The sequence below is a fragment of the Lactuca serriola genome, chromosome 7 (genome assembly GCF_051521515.1).
Source record: "Lactuca serriola cultivar US96UC23 chromosome 7, Lser_US96UC23_V15, whole genome shotgun sequence".
In the NCBI taxonomy this organism is placed as follows: domain Eukaryota; kingdom Viridiplantae; phylum Streptophyta; class Magnoliopsida; order Asterales; family Asteraceae; genus Lactuca; species Lactuca serriola.
This window is the reverse complement of record NC_136414.1, coordinates 147,635,591-147,646,294: the sequence shown is the minus strand read 5'-3', so window position 1 is coordinate 147,646,294 and position 10,704 is coordinate 147,635,591. Positions and strand designations below refer to the sequence as shown.

At 33.4% G+C, this 10,704-nt stretch overlaps 1 pseudogene; it reads left to right on the top strand.

The window, feature by feature from the left end:
- The first annotated feature begins 715 nt into the window (after nt 1–715).
- Nucleotides 716–1,961, top strand: LOC145061657 (xyloglucan endotransglucosylase protein 1-like; annotated as a pseudogene).
- Nucleotides 1,962–10,704: the final 8,743 nt, after the last annotated feature.

The window sequence follows — 10,704 nt, the reverse complement described above, 5'->3', positions numbered from 1 at the left end:
TGATAATTTAGCGAGATTTCATATGTTTATCGACGATATGTATATGTATTAAATCGTTAATTAGTTGGTAATCCGTAGGTGCTGATGGTTCCCTTTACCAACATATATATAACTAGGTGTGAGACCCGTGTATATATATATATATATATATATATATATATATATATATATATATGATATTTAATACTTTACATATATAAGTATATTACTTTAATTTTAAAAAATAAAACAAACCAAAAATTGACTATTGAATAATATTTATTTCAAAAATACCACAAAATGACAAGTGCCAAAACTTATGAGAGATTGACATGTGGCAAAAAAAAAAACTTTATTTATTAAGGAGGATTAGTTTTAATAGTGTTAAATGCGATTGATAAATGTTTTAAATGCGTTTTTAAAGATTTGATTTTCCCAACTTATTAACAATAGAAACAATTTTATTTTACGTATGATGTCAACCACCGGTCCAAATATGACAAATTTGCAAATTTTGAGTTGCCAGGCGTATAGAAAAAAAAAACCCACCGCTCCTGCCCATGTCCAGAAGAATAATGTGAGTTGGCACGCGTTAATAGATGTTGATGCATCCATTAGCCACCATGACATCCTTCAGTAAGAAGGATGGTTCCTGTTGAAAATTGTCAACGTAGCCACACCTACATATATAAACGATATCAGTACTACTTCCCACAAACATAACATCTCTCTCTCTCTCTCTCTCTCTCTCCATACAAACAATAATGGCAAAGTCGAACTCTAATCTTTGTGCAGTTGTTCTTTTAATATCAATTCTAATAGTAGCAGCATCAGCAGGGAGTTTTTACGATGACATGGACATCAGTTTTGGGGGTGAACGTGCTAAAATTCTGAATGGAGGTCAGGATCTTTCACTTTCACTCGACCAATACTCTGGATCGGGTTTCCAGTCGAAGCACGAGTACCTGTTTGGAAGGTTCGACATGCAACTCAAACTAGTACCAGGCAATTCTGCTGGCACCGTCACCACATTCTACGTGAGTACCATCGATCGGTTCCAATCTTGAATTTCATATCTGAATTAAATATATATATTGTGATCACTCATTTGTATTAATCTTTTAAAGGCTGATAATAACCATGTCTTTGTATTAAATCACATTAGTTGTCATCACAAGGTGCGGGTCACGATGAGATCGACTTCGAGTTCTTGGGCAACTCCACGGGAAACCCTTACACAATTCACACCAATGTGTATTCACAAGGGAAAGGAAACAAAGAACAGCAGTTCCACCTTTGGTTTGACCCTACCGCAGCCTTCCACACCTATACCATCGTATGGAACAGTCTAAGAATTATGTAAGTCACGCATCCAACATAAACATTAATTGGTTCTCTTCCTTTCTCATGTTTTTCTGCTGTTCCTATATAAAGCTCTTTGTCTCTTCAGTTTCTTGATAGATAACATACCAGTAAGGGTGTTCAATAACAATGATGCTGCTGGAGTCCCATTTCCCAAGAGCCAACCCATGAGGGTTTATGCCAGCCTGTGGAACGCGGATGACTGGGCAACCCAAGGTGGGCGTGTGAAGACCGACTGGACTAATGCGCCTTTCACCGCGTTATACAGGAAATTCAATGCCAATGCCAAAAAAGTTGGTCCCAATTCAGTATCTACAAGCTCAATAAATGATGACCAGTCATGGAGTACCCAAGGACTTGATGCAGCTGGCCGAAATAGGATCCGATGGGTGCAAACCAAGCACATGATCTACAACTACTGCAACGACCGCAAACGGTTTCCCAATGGTATTTCAGTGGAATGCAAGACCTCTAGATTCCTTTAAGCCTGCTTACTAACTTGATATCCATATTTTTTATTCTTTATTGATCGATTTCTGATCTTCATGATTATTTATTCTTTGATTCATTGTAAACATTCAAATTGAAAATACAAATAAATACACAAGTATAAGATTCCATTTACACTTTAAAAACGCATTGTCTAACAGCACATTACAATAATTGAAATATCTTTTTCGTTCATATCTAATTATATAGTTTAGTTGGTCAAAATCGAAAGTCATTAGTAAAAACATTATAATATCTAAAATCCTTTTTTTTCGACACTACATACAAACTTCATTATGTGTAGAATTAACAACAAAAAATGATCCTAGTGGTCTATCATTGTTTTCGATAGGAAACATTGTATGTGGAAGAAATGGCTAAAGTCTCGTATGCCTTAGTTAACTGTAACTTCATGTATGATACGTTATGCACTAGATCTTAAATTGTAATGTAGTGGGAGGCAGTAGCAGGTTATTGTCAAATACAAGAAAAAAAATTAGGAAGGGATGAAGTGGTCGTTATGCTATTTGAAAAGCACTTATGTGGTTACCTTACCTTTCAGAAGAAAGAAACTAGTCTTAGAAGGCTTCTGTGATGTAGATAAGAGATGTTTTAGATATTTAGGGAAAACCATAACAGTGATGTAGATAAGAGATGTTCTAGATATTTAGGGAAAACCATAACAGGGTTTTTGTATACCATTGCGGGTATAACCATCAGTTGGATATCCACACTTTGGAAAGAGTATTCATCTATTAACCATAGAAGCATAATGAATGGAAATTGAAAAAATTATCCTTAGAACTTATTTGGTTGAAAATATTCATATATTTGGGCAAAAAAAAGATTGTGTCCTACTTTATTAAAACCATAGTGCATTTCACCTTTCAAAGAATCTAATCATTCATGATAGAACAAAATATGTGTAGATGAAGTAACAGTTTATCAAACAATCAATAAGCCATTGGACTCGGAACCCGAAGAAGATCCTTGGTACTAAGAATCTAGTAGACATGTTTTCCAAGGCAATCATGCTACAGAAGTTGAATCTATGTAAAGCTTCAATTGGTTTCCAAATACTTGGAAAGATAGTTGGAAAGAAGGAAGGCCTATAGAGAGATGTGGTTAACAAAGATTAAGTTTAGGTGGCAGAAGATTGGTTGATTATTTTCCACCTGGGATATTGTGAGTTGAGGAGCCTGATCTTTCTTTCAACCACATTGTCGCTATGAAGACAAAGGAAAGGGCTCCTATTACGGAGTTGCTACAACGAAAGACTTCTCGGTAAAAGAGTCATGAAGAATGTAACGAACATCTGCTGTCTCCACATTATTGGATCAAGAACAGGGTCAGAAGGATCAAAAACTGCTAATTCATACAGGGCCATAGAAACCGCCCAACCAGCAACCAAAGCTGTATGCATTATATGAACAGAAAGCAAGCGTCTGGGACCATTCAATACAACGGTATGAACACGATACGAAGGGAAACCCATGAAAATACCCCTTTATGAAAGAAAAAAGACACTACGTAACTTTATTGCATTGGAAATATACTATGGCTATGTTATGGACCCCCTCTTTAGTGGATTATTTCAACGCAAGGGTTCAGCTCTCCCAAAATTTGAAGCATTTAGGAGACACATTTTTGTGTGCCCTAAAATTAATGTCACAAAACAACATTGAGGGTACCTATCAAAAAAAGTATGTCGTATAAGCGTGTCATTCTGTAAGTTTTCATGAGGAATGACACACGTTTCCCATCCTTTTATAACTAGCGGGGGGGTTGAAATCCCGAAAATATTAAAAAACCTCGGCGCCTTGTTCTCTAATCATCTCCCATTCGTCATTTTGATGTCTATGATGCGTCTCCTCCTTCTTCTGTACAATCATCTACCGAAGAAAACCTAATGACATTTCGCGGTTGTGCATCTCCCTTTCATCTTTTTGCAGCTCTACAAAATGTTTAGGTTTATAGGGTTCATTAAATCTCGTCCTTTACACACATCATTTCTTATTCTCACTTTCTTATTCATTAACACTCGTTCTCTCATTACTCCTCTGACTTGGCCGCCTAAAATCTTCCCTCCATTGTGCAGCTGTCTTTGCCGAAGTACATGTCGTTACTGGAGACTAGAGTGAGTATTGATGTCGCCTAAGCCTCAACGAGTCTCCAATGTACCCGATCTCTGTCTCTCTCTCTCTCTCTCTCTCTCTCTCTATATATATCTTGGTAATAACTTATTCGCTTTATAAGTATATTATTTTTTAAAACTTTTTAGGTTTGAAATATTGATTATGATTGGAAATTGTTTTCATTTGTTACAAAATCCGATTGTTACTTTGTAATTAGTTTGACGATTTTTTTGATGATTTAGTGTTAGTGTTCTTAATTTTCCTTTAGGTTTGTGCTTTCTAATACGAAAAAGACTATAGATAGTTTATTTTCATGGAATGTTTGCTTTTGCTTGCTAAATTTTATGTAGGGGAGTTTGTACATGTATGGTATTACTATGCATTTAGCAAATCGATTCTCCATTTTATTACCATCCTGAAATAGAAGATAAAACTATCTAGGTTGTTATACATGTTATTTGTATTAATAACAGTTGTGATAACTTAGAAGATGAATCCATGAAAGCTAAAATGGTGACTTTTATGTAACCCATTAAAGAAATAAGAAACCTTTTTTTTTTTTTTTTTAATAATCTTGTTTTATTTAATTTGCAACCATTTGGATTCTTGGTAAATTAAATGAAAGTGGAAAAGAATCTTGGAGCAATGAAGGAGAAACACACGTGACTGTCATTGATGGAATCTCTAGTCGAATCAAACATTTATTCATTTAATATTATATCACTTGCTATTAGTTTTTGAGTATTGTTTTTTTTATAGAGAGGAGGCAACTGGCGTAACTGGATCTCTTGCAATAGGTGTAGCATACTTTGGTGTCATAGAATCGACCAAAAAATGGATTGAAGAAACACATGTGAATCTTAGAGGTCCCTGGGCTAATATGGAAAGATAAAGGACCCAAGGGACTATATAAAGGATCGGTTGGGTCTCATGTTTCAATTGTTGCGTTTGAGGTAGGTGAATTGGTCTGAATACAAGTCTTAATCGGAGATGGTGTATTGTTAGGGGAATTGATAAGATATGATGAAATAGTTTTTGTATTACATTTATTTAAACATTGGAATGATTATTATTATTTGACATACTATATATTTTTAAATGGATTGTCTTTTTTTTTTTTAATGATATGCTATTTTATATTTTGAGACAATAATTGTCATCTAATTTGGAAATTATTAAATACATTTAAAAAAATATTTTTGTAAAACCTTTAAAATTGTCTTTCTTTATGACACGAGCTTTAATGATACGCATTGTGTGTTGTAAATGCACGTCGTAAGGTTACGACACATAAATGCGTGCGGTCTTCTTTTATGATAGGCCCTTCACTGACACGCATTTGCGTGTCATATGTATCCTTCTATGACACGTAATTCTTGTCATTAAAGGATATTTTCTATTAGTGTATTTATCTAAAAATTAAGGTCCAGAATTTTAACTTTGTTACAGAAGATGCAAGCACAAATGAAAACTTAATAAAAATACAATAATTGCATATTAGGCTCAAATAGACTGCAACATATAAGTTTTAACACCAAAATGGGTAAAAATGTGCTAAATCAGGAAGATTTCATATATATTTGTCGATGATTTGTATTAAATCCTTAATGAACTGGAAGCCAACGTTGAATAGCTAATATATGCTTGTATGTATTTATACATTTGAGACATGCTTAACTATTAGATGTCGCTTTGAAACTAAATATCATGTTGTTTTGAGACTAATCTAATGTTTTGTTACTATAGTTTCAATCTCTCTTGTAAATATCTATTATGTTCACTGGTAGATACATGTTCATCCCATTCATGATACCATTTTTTTCTTGGTTTTTTTCAATAAATCCATTAAATTTAAGAAAAAAACTATAACAAATATAAATATTCAGTTATCACCATTAAATGGTAATTTCTTATGTAGCCTCTTTAAAGCGGTTCCTCGTCCTCAAACGACATCTTCAATTTCACACCTATAGTAAATTGCAGTCACAACATCAATCCTATGAGGAATTTACTTTCCCTTCCAAATTTCAAGAACTCAATCAAGATCCCAACCTTTTATTTTTATGATAACTTTTAATTAACATTAAGAATGTGATTGCTAAAAATATAATTGTACATAATATAATAATGGATAAAGTATAATGAATTAAGAATAAATAATCTTGAAAAACAAATTGTAGGTTTCCTTCCTATATTTCTTTCTTTAATACAAGTAGAGTTGCATTTGATCCATTTCTTATAAATCTCTTATTCGTACAAGTGATGCTTTCATTTAAAGGGAAAACCGAGGAAGGAGAGGGAAATCACAATTTTAGATTAATTGATTGAATTTAGTAATGAAACTTAATGAAAAGAAGATCTTTGGGGAAATTTGCATCCGGTTTTATCATCATTAAGTGTTACCACCAAAATTGGTAAAAAAGTTGGAAATTTAGTGAGATTTCATATGTTTTTGTCGATGAGATTGTTACTTGAGGAGTCTGGTGTTCCTTTCCATTTCATGGTCGCTATAGAGACAAAGCATGGACTCCTGTTGCGGAGTGGCTACAAGGAAATACTTCACAATAACCTTAGGTGTAAGTTGTACTAAAAAGATAAACAAGTACTATTTGTGTTAAAACTATAGTCTAGAATTTTAACTTTGTTATAGAACATGCGAGCAAATATGAAAACTAAAACGAAATACAATAATTGCATATTGGGCTCAAATAGACATCAACATATAAGTGTTAACACCTAAACAGGTACAAATTTGCTATATTAGCGGGATTTTATTTATCTTTGTTTATGATCTTTACTAAATCGTTGATCAATTAGAAGTCTATCATTATTGGTTCCCTTCAATGATGGATATATAGGTATATATTTATAGATATAAGACATATGTAACTACTAGATTTCGGTTTGACACTAAATATCATGTTGTTTTCAGACTAATGTAATGTTTTGTTACGATAATTTCAATCCTCGTTTAGATATCCATTATGTTCGCATGGTAGATAAATGGATACATCCACCGATATTAGACATGACCGACTATCTTTGCTTCGTATGGAAAATGTACTGGTAAATGTTTCATGGAGTAAAAAAATACCAGGGACAAAGATGGTCTCTAATTTACATAGTATTATTGGGATCTCGGTTTCAATCATTTCCATGTCTTTTGCTGTGATTGTTGTTGCTGTTAATGTTTTGAAGAAAATACTCAACTCTGTTAATGCTTCCCACACTTGTTTTGGCAACATCTCACGGAATGCAATTGGCATCAATCTTTGCATAAAAACATGACAATCGTGGCTTTTCATTCCGAATAGTCTACACCCTGTTAAAGCAACACACCTCCCCAAATTAGAAACATAACCATCGGGGAAACACAATTTCTCCACCCATTGGCATATGGCCTTCTTTTGATTTTGCTCCAGAGTGTAGTATGCTCTTTCGTTATCTTCGACTCCTTTTCTCTTCCTACAATAGAGCTTCAGATCTCTTCTGGCTGCTACATTGTTCTTCATCTTCCCTTTGACATCCATTACAGTGTAAAAAAAGTTTCAAATAAAATTTTCACAATATGCGTAACATCAAAATTATGTCTAATGAGATTTTTTTTTCCAATATGGTAAATCCCAAAATATGCTTTTCTTTTTCCAACCATGAGCGCCACATATTATGTTTACATCATCAACATTTAGTTCAGCCACTTTTACCAAACATAATTGTTCAATCTTCCTTAAATTTTGTTCACCATTCTTACTTGGAGGAGGACCTTCTATCATTTCACGATTCTTCTTGAACTTATTTTTATCCTTTCTATATGGGTGATTCACCTGTAGAAATCTTCTATGGCAGTCAAACCATGACATCTTATTACCATTCTCTAGTCTGAATGCTTGTGTATGTTTCCCACAATGAGGACATGCTAGCTTACCTACTGTAGCCATCCGGACAACATTGCATATGCTAGAAAATCACTTATTGTCCATATCAAAGCTGCTCTTAGATGGAAATTTTGTTTTAAGGATATATCATATGTTACTACGCCTTCTTCCCATAATTGCTCCAACTCTGCAACAATTGGTTGCAAAAATACATCTATTTTATGCTTAGGGTTTGACGGTCCTGTCACAAGGGCAGTCAAAAACATGTAAGGCTCTTTCATGCATATAGAAGTTGGCAAGTTATAAGGTGTTATAATAATATGCTAAGATGAATATTGCTTTCCAAATGCTCCTTGTGGTGCAAACCCATCTGTACTTAGGCTTGATCTTACATTACGTACTTCTGCTGCAAATGAAGGATGACTTTTGTCAAAGTGCTTCTAAGCTTTTGAACCGGATGGATGACACATTACTCCAGCATCATGTCCATGATTCTCAGAGTGCCATCGCATGGAAGTGGCTGTGGCTTCTGAAGCATACAGTCTCTTCAACCTTGGAGTCAAAGGAAAGTAATGGATTTTCTTGAAGGATACGCGAGAACATCTGGCCAAATTTTTTGACCGTTTGTACCTATCTGCATTGCAGAATTTGCACCGACAAAGATCTTTGTCTTGACTCCAATATATCATACATCCAGACCTGCATCAGTCAATCATCTCCATGAGCAAACCTAGTGCTTGTATTAACTTTTTGCTCTCGTATAAACTACCTACCATATTATTCTCCTCTGGTAACACATCATTTATCAACTGGAAGATACTGTCATAACTATGCTCAGGTATGAGATACTCTGATTTTAAATTCAATAGTCTAGCTACAGCAGATAGTTGTGTCACTTTTTTTACATCCAGGCCATAATTCTTTATCGGCTGCATCTAGCATATTAAAGAATTTTTTTTATCTAGTGCATTTGGCTCCTCTTCAGGATCAATATTATTTAAATCAGGAGCCATTGTATCTATGACCATTTCTCTATAAGAACATGCACCTTCTCTAAAATTTGTGTTTGAATCATCAACCCCTAAAAACGTATTGTCATCATCAATTGATGTTTCGCCATGTTTATCCCAAAACCAATATTCGTCAACAAAACCAAACTTGTACAAATGATGTTTAACAATATCAACTTATGTATATGGTATGTTACGACATTTTATGCATGGGCATTTGATTTATCTTCATCCATGAACCTATGTTGAGTGGTAGCAAAATCTATAAATATTTTCACTCCTTGTATGAAAACAAGCGATATACAACTACTATTATCTTTTCTTTCATACATCCATTTTCTACTTGAATTGTTCTTTGTCTTAAATTTGTAAAGTATAAATTTCAATAACACAATATTAATTTTATGTTCATTAATGTTGATTTGAATTCATATATGACATTTGAAGTAAATATATAGTTACCATACAAACATCGCAAAGGTACCTTAACAACGACTTGTTTCACAAAGCTAATGACCAAATGCTGAACAAATCCTCAAAGTTTTCTAATTTGAATGGTTGAATAACTTTTATTATTGGATAAAGTCTTAGAAAATTAGTAGAATGGTTTAATTGAGATCGACACTTGCAGAACACATATTCAAACAAAGTGTGTATCGATTAAAGAACCTTCGACAACCCTTGATTTCAATGTGTTGGATGGATACTAGGTCATATTAGTGGGTCGATATTATTCAGTACCAGGTTAAAACCCATGTAGTATACGGGTAATTATAAATTTAAATAACATTCATAATAAATATAGATATAGATCTACTTATAATATAAATTCTATATATACAATATTTTCCTTTTAATAACGACTTGATTAATTTTTTTTTATTTCCATAGCAAAAATGGCGCCTTCACTTTAGAGATTGCAAATAGACCAAAGTGCCCTTGAAATCTATATCAAAACTAGGTCACAATGAACTTTTAGTTAGTAAAATGAAAAAGACAAAAATAACATACATATAAAAACTAACATATATATATATATATATATATATATATATATATATATATATATATTAACATTTAATAAAGTTAAAAATATGTATTCCCATTACACCAAAATAAACATAAAATATGCATCACTAATTGTGTGAATCAAACAACAATCATATATGTAACTACTCCAAACTAATGTCAAACATCCTAGCAAACTTAACAAAACATCCATCCCACAAACAACCAACTGCATTGATACATAAAAGCTGAATCATAACTGCTCACATAAGGATGCTTTGCACAGCTTCTATGTAAGCCATGGAATTTTATCTGCTTTGATCTCCTTGCCAAGTGGTTTTGAACCTTGTTACAGGTATGCCTTAGATTCCAACTTCTTCTAGTGTTAACGTAGGCATTATTTAACACGATCAGAGCTTCTTGCTTCCTTTCAATACCTTCGGCCATCAACATCATTCCCAGAATGAAGATAGCATCCAACTGCCCATGATCAACTGCATCTTGAAGCAACTGTTTCCCTGCTAGTTCTTCCCCTACCGTAAAATACTTCGCCTGACATACAATAATTAATCATACAATTATAAAAATACAAATATAAAAAACTAATTGAATTCTTAATTATCCGATTGCTTAAAAGAAGAGTACCATTCCATCGTTGAAGAGTATGTGTGGGCTGTTCAACTTTTTGCATTTGCTTATGACTTCATATTGTTGAATACTTAATGGACGAAACCTTAATCGATTTGTGTCTATGATTTTATATATTGCGTCTGATGTTATAGAATCCCTAAAGAGTTTGCAACTATAATTCACAAATCAACAAAATTAATCTATTAAACACTAAAT